Here is a 7662-nt window from a genome sequence, read left to right as displayed (position 1 = left end):
GAATATGTTATTTACTACCTCAGTAAGAAGTTCACCGATTATGAGACTCGGTACTCTATGCTAGAGAAGACTTGTTGTGCATTGGCTTTGGATGCCAAGCGTCTGCATCAATATATGTTAAATCATACCACTTGGTTGATTACCAAAATGGATCCAATCAAGTATATTTTTGAGAAGCCTGCTTTAACTAGGAGGATTGCCCGTGGGCAGATGTTACTATCAGAGTATGATATTGAATACCGATCTTAGAAAGCAATCAAAGGTAGTGTCTTGGCTGACCATTTGGCTCACCAACAAATTGAAGATTACCAGTCAGTGCAATATGATTTTCCTGATGAAGAGATTTTGTACTTGAAAATGAAAGATTGTGATGAACCATTGCTTGCAGAAAGGCCAGAACCTAGTTCCCGTTGGGGCATGGTATTTGATGGAGCTGTTAATCAATATGGTAATGGTATTGGGACAGTGATTATTACTCCTCAAGGCACGCATTTTCCATTTATAACTAGATTGACTTTCAAGTGTACAAATAATATGGTTGAGTATGAAGCTTGCATTATGGGGCTTGATGAGGACATTGATCTCAGAATCAAGTATTTGGACGTCTATGGAGATTCAGCTTTGGTTGTGAATCAGATCAAAGGTGAATAGGAGACTAATCAACCCGGTTTGATACCATATATAGATTATGCGAGGAGGATTTCAACTTTATTTACAAAGGTTGAGTTTCATCATATCCCTCGAGATGAAAACCGGATGGCAGATGCTCTTGCAATATTGGCTTCGATGGTTATGATGAAGTATTGGAATGAAGTTCCTAATCTGATTGTGATGCGTCTTGATAGGCCAACTCATGTGTTTGCTGTTAAAGAGGTCAAAGACGAGAAGCCGTGGTTTTTGATATTAAATGTTTCCTCCAAAGTCAGACTTATCTGCCTGGGGAATCTTTAAAAGATAAGAAGACTTTGAGAAGATTAGCCGATAATTTCTACCTGAATGGTGATGTATTGTATAAAAGAAACTTTGATATGGTTTTGCTCAGATGCGTGGATAGACACGAAGCAGACTTATTGATGACTGAAGTCCATGAAGGTTCCTTTGGTACTCATTCCAATGGACATGATATGGCAAAGAAAATGTTGCGAGCAGGTTACTATTGGTTGACAATGGAATCTGATTGTTGCAAGTTTGTGAAGAAATGCCACAAGTGTCAAATTTATGCAGATAAGATTCATGTTCCTCTGACACTGTTGAACGTCATTTCCACCCCATGGACCTTCTCCATGTGGTTAATTTATATGATTGGCATGATTGAGCCTAAAGCGACGAATGGACATCGGTTCATTTCGGTGGCAATTGACTACTTCACGAAGTGGGTTGAAGCGGCATCGTATGTGAATGTAACCAAGCAAGTTATTGTGAGGTTTATCAAGAATCAAATTATATGTCGTTATGGTGTGCCAAGTAAGATCATTACTGATAATGGATCTAACTTGAACAATAATATGGTGGAAGCTCTTTAAAAAGACTTCAAGATTGCACATCATAATTCTTCTCCCTACAGACCCAAGATGAATGGGGTTGTTGAAGCTGCAAACAAGAACATCAAGAATATTATTCAGAAGATGGTTGTGAGGTACAAGGATTGGCATGAGATGCTCCCATTTGCTTTGCATGGGTACCATACATCCGTCCGCACTTCAACAGGGGCAACCCCTTTCTCACTTGTTTATGGCATGGAACTTGTGCTCCCAGTAGAGGTGGAGATCCCATCATTGCGTGTCTTAATGGAAGCCAAGTTGACTGAGGCTGAATGGTGTCAGACCATATTGACCAGCTGAATTTGATAGAAGAGAAGAGATTGACTGCCATGTGCCATGGTCAGTTGTATCAGCAGGGAATGAAGAAAGCTTTTGATAAGAAGGTCAGACCTCGTGTATTCAGAGAAGGTGACATTGTGCTCAAGAAGATTCTATCTTTCAAGCTAGACTCTAGAGGCAAATTGACTCCTAATGCAAAAAAATTGGATTATGGCAAGTAACTGCATCTTGGTGATCTTCAGTTTTGAAGACATTCTTGAGCAAATCGGTCAGTTCTGATTCACCATCCCCGATGAAGTCGCCAAGAGCACAGTGGACATCAAAAGCTGGTAGAAGGATTAGTGATCATTGTATTCCATGTAGCCCTTTTCCATGTAAATTACCATTTTTTCAACTTTTGTAAAGATCTATGGAGTCTTGTCAATTACAGACTACCATTCCATTAAAAAAAAGTTGAGCTTTTTATCCAATTGTTTCTACTCTTGTTTAATTCAGCCAAATAGATTTAAATTTTATTATGATCATTTTTTAAATTAAATTTTAAATTAAAATCATATTTTCTTAAATATATAAAAGTAGTATTTTAAGCAATCAATATCATTTAAAGGAATATAAACAGTGGTTTGAAGAGTGGTAAGCCCTAAATGCAGAGAAATATTGGTTCTCCTAAGCAGTGGGCCTAATCCCTATTTCATCCCCGACAACATTTCAGTAACCAAGTTCTGTTGGTTTCCCCAGCCAAGTTCGGTTGGTTTTCCCAACCGAGTTTGTTGGCCTCCCTTGAGTTGTAGGCGCGTTGTTTCGGCAGTTTGCACAACTTTGTCAGATTTTTGTTTCTCCGCAAATCGTCAGAGTTACTCCTGATTTTGAGCAACTATTGTGTTTATCCCCTACAGGGTTGTCTCCCATTTGATATGGTGTTGACCTAAAATTCTCCGAAAGGTTTATAGCAGTTTCCTCAACGGATCCTCTCCTTGTTCTTTACCTAGCCAGAATCGAGCCTCGAGATGTTTGTTTCTCTCCAGCAGTTGTTTCCCTCCCATGAGGATTGGCTAGGGATTGTATCGATTATTCAAATTAGTGACATTTGTATCCTTTGTGATCGTTTTGTCAGCATAATAATCATATATGCATATATATATATATATACATATACATATACATATACACTCATATAATTTGATTATTTCATTGTTGCACTTTGTGATTCAACATTCACTTTGATCCTCTGCTATGGTGGTTTACTTTTCCCCATTCAGATTTGGTTTGTCTGTCCTCTTTCAATTGTAGAGTGTCAGCCCATTAAGCAGAAAGACTTTCCCCACTGAGTTGTTTCCTCGTAGATGGTCATTATTTCAGCTTCCTCCCCAGTTGATTATCTGGATGGAACCACTCCCCTTGAGTTATATCCTCATTGGGTTGAGTCCTTTGATTGACCTTTTCTTTCTAGATCTTACCTAGATAGATGCGTTTGGTCTCCTGAGAGTCTATTACACAGTAACTAGTAATATTCTTCTCATGTTTGTCACTTTTGCCCAATACCCAACAAAGGTAACCTTGTTTCCCCAGCGGATTCGTTTCCACGTCTCCCGGGAAGTATATCCTTGATATGTTCATCCTAACCGATGACAAATATTTTCTTCCCTTGTTTGAGCCTATCCTTGATATGTTCATCCTAATCAGTGACGAATATTCTCTCCTTTTGGTATTCTACCCAGTAACCGGTAGTTGTAATACCGATTTTGTTCCCCAGAGAGTTAATCCTTGATATGTTCATCTTAACCGGTGATGAATTTCCTTCTCTTTGCAGTCTTCTTCCCAATAACCGGTAGTTGTAAATCCTTTTATTCTCCCCTTCACAGAGTTTATCCTTGATATGTTCATCCTAACCGGTGACAGATATTCTTTTGTTGGTATTCTATCTGGTAACTGATAAATGTAATTCCTATATTTTCCCTCTGAGTCTATCCTTGATATGTTCATCCTAACCGATGATGAATATTCTCTTTTCGGTATTCTATCTAGCATTAGATAGATGTGATTCCTACTTTTTCAGGCAATTTATCCTTGATATGTTCATCTTAACCGATGACGGATATTCTCCCTAGAATTCCCCAGGCAAGTCTATCCTTGATATGTTCATCCTAACCGATGACGAATTTTATTTCCTTCGAGTTTATACTTAATATGTTCACTTTAACCAGTGACGGATATTCTCTCTCTTTGGTCTTCTTCCCAGTAATTGGTAGTTGTAAATCCTATTTTTGGCTTTCCCAAGCAGTCTATTCTTGCCCAGTAACCGGTAATGAATACGCCTCCTGGTTGCCTTCAGCGAGTCATCCTTGATATGTTTACCCTAACCTGTAACAGATGTCTTCCCTGTCAGATTTTGTTATTCCCTTTCCTAGTAACCGATAATGGATAATATATTTATGCTCCTCCTGTGTTGAAGATCTTTTCTTCCCCAGATGAGTTTGAGTGCACATTTCCTTAGTGAAATCGTTGTTTCCTGCTTGGTTCAAGTATTTCAGCTTTGTTTTGATCTACTCGTTTCCCCTGTAGATGTCCCTTTTGTTCCCCGACTGAGTCTTTCTGTTGATTTATTTTCATGGAATCCCGCGAGTCCCCCAGTTGTTTTTAAGTCGTAGCCAGGCCTACGCATAACCCCTTTTCCCCTAGAGTCTCTGTCTCCCAGTGAGTTTTCCTTATAGAATGCATTATACTCCTGTGGACTTTCAGTCTCTCCAGATTCTTTTCCTTTGTGGCAACATTTCCCCACAAAGATTATTTTAACATTTCATATCATATGCATCATGAGGTCTCTTATGGACCAAAATTTGTTTATATATGTTGTTATTTAAGCCTATTCTACTGAGTCGATACGAAGATTTTAACCTTCATCTCCTCAGCTAAAATGTCCTTAAATAGGGGCAGTTGTAAGACCCCAATTTTGACCCTAAGATCCCTCATGCTATCTCATCATATGCATTGGCATTGGGATCACATCTTGGCATCCTCCTTACCCCTTATTCATTGGGTTTACATTGGGAGGGATCACCAACCATCATGTGATTGTATCATACTTTGTATTTTATCATTTTTACTAACCAAAATACCAAAAATATATCTTTGTATAAACTAACTCTTTTGTAGGTAGGGCATGTGCTCACCTTTGATCTATCAAGCTCACATCTAGGGTTTAAGACCCTTAGTGCAAGGAGTTCAATCAAGAATTGGTTTACTATGGCTCTAAGCATAATATATGAATCCCCATGATCTTTATATGTTATTTTGATCAATAAGTCATCAAGAGTTTGGGGTTGGTTTGCCTTGGAAACCCTAACTCTTCCTAGTATCTTGTGTAACTTCTTCAACAAGCTTCTTCACCAATTGATCAAATATTTCAAGGGATACTTCAAATTTCATCATCATATGCATATATGATCCTCCATGAGTCCCAAAAGTCAAGAGAATGGCAAGCTAGCAAGTTGGTTCATGGTGGTTGACCAGAGGAATTCATCTGATCTAAACTGGGGTTCCCTAGACCCTATCTCCTACACTTTTTGTCATATGAAAATGATTCCAAGATCAAAGTTACTTTAACTGACATTAAAAACAACTTTCATGTTTAGGTCTAGAGCTAGTTTTGCTTGGAAAGTCATTTTTTATGGTGAAAGATTATATGTCATTTTGTCTAAACCCTAATTTGGAGGTCAACTTCCCAAGGCCATAACTTGCTCAATTTTTATAAGATAAAAGATTTACAAGTTTCAAAATCAAATTCAAGATGTTTGCTTCAACTTTTATTTTTGTAGGATGAGCAAATTCAACTTTTATATGCATGTGATATGAGGATACATTATAGGCCATTTTGGACCAATGCCATTGAACAAGTGATTTTCCTCAACTTCAAAAATGCATACCTCCTTCATTCTAAATCCAAATGAGGTCAAGTTTGTGACCCTTTTGAATGAATTTGAGATAGATACAACTTTGATGAAGGAACTTTTCTCATTTTAAGCTCACATAAAAAGTTAACCAAGGTGGAATAAGTGAACATATGGCTTGACACTTAGAATTTTTTTTAACATGTTTGATTTTCCCAACTTCCACCTCAAAATTCATCATGATCCAAGCTTCAGATGAAAAAGTGTTTAACATGGAAGTTGTTCCTCTTGATCTAACCTTTTCAAAAATTCCAATTTCATCCCATTTGGATAAAGTATGAGTGACTTGCGCATGGCTTGAACATGGATGACCATTTGGCATAATTGAACTTGCATTCCTCATACACAATTGCATGGCCTACCAATGTGACTTCAGCAATGTTAGTACTCATTTTTTGACCTGTAGAGATGATTATATGAGCCAATCACACGCCCATGCATCCATGTAATGTACATTGCTATTTTTGGAACTTATTTTGAAGTGTGCAATTAGCATTCATTTGGCTATAAATAGAGCCTTCCATGCTCATAATCAAGGACCCTACGCGCCATCTTTGAACCCCTAGCTCCAAACCCTCTCATTCAAAGGATAACCTTGAGAATTTCCATTGGAAGTTAAGTTTGAATCTCCACTATTTTGAGATTCAAGTCTCTAAGAGTCATGTACCTTTTGTTGATTCAATTCCATTCCATCAAGTGTCCTGAGCAAGATCAAGAGCAATCAGAATCAAGATCGAGTTCATACAGACCTGCATTGGAGGTATTTTCCAGAAATTTTCATCTCTTTGATTCTCTCTCAATTCTCCATAATTCTTCTTGATCTTTGGTTGTCTGAAGTCCTACCAATGTAGGCAACAAAATTGAGTTGCTTTAAGGTCAAATCGAAGCAACTCAAATCATGATCCTCAAAATTCAACTCCCTGTATCTTTCAATATACTTGGAGTTAGGAGAAATTGAGGCCATATTCGAGCTCCTGAGCATTTTTACTTTAAATTCATGTCCTTCTTTTTTATTTTGGTGATGGTTGTGAGTGAACTAGTCCGGTGAAGCTCACTGGAGAAGGACACCGGAGCTTTGGCTCCGGTGGTGTGCTGGCGCTCATCTGAACCACATGATCCTTTTGAAATGTTTTAATCTCGTGCATTAGTTTTGAATACCATCCCTGCAGCGTTTTGACTTGTGTCCATCATGGAACACGCGCTGAGGACCACTTGATCTGTCACCTCAATTAATGAGGGAGATCAAGTGGTCCACATTTTTTTACTATTTCCTGATTTTCATTTTATTTGGTTTAATTTCATTATTTCATATTAATTTTAATATTGTTCCAAAAAATATGAGAGTTTCACCAAAAAAATTTAAAAAATTCCTCTTTCATTTTCTGAATTAAAATTATTTTTTGGATCATTATTAATGTTTTTCATGATTTAATTGTTTTTGTGAATATTTTTAATTGTTTAAAAATTGTTTTATGTTTCCAAAATTAATGAAATTTTTTCTCCAAGGTCCTTTGACCTTGTTTGACCTATGATAAATCTCATGGCCATTTATTTGGTGTTTTGATGAGGTTTTAGGATTTTGACCAACCATAATTTAATTTAATGCATTATTTTGTTTGATTTTAAATGTTTAAATGCAAAATAAATTGTGTTGAGCTTTTGATATTGACTTGTTGAGTTTGACTTGTGTTGTTGGGCCTTGGTCAAGGTTGATTTGACTTTGTTAAGTTAAAATCATTGGATTCAGGGGATTGATGAAATGTACATTTCATCTCCCAAAATGAATGAATGATTTTAATTTGATAAAAGTCCTCATTTGACCAATTTGTGTTGATTCCGTTCCCCCTCCCTCTTCATCTCAATCCCATTCTCTTCTCATTCATTTCATGTGCCTG

The sequence above is a fragment of the Lathyrus oleraceus genome, chromosome 7 (assembly GCF_024323335.1).
Source record: "Lathyrus oleraceus cultivar Zhongwan6 chromosome 7, CAAS_Psat_ZW6_1.0, whole genome shotgun sequence".
Taxonomy (NCBI): Eukaryota; Viridiplantae; Streptophyta; class Magnoliopsida; order Fabales; family Fabaceae; genus Lathyrus; species Lathyrus oleraceus.
The sequence above is the reverse complement of the archived record's forward strand: the minus strand, read 5'-3'. Positions refer to the sequence as shown.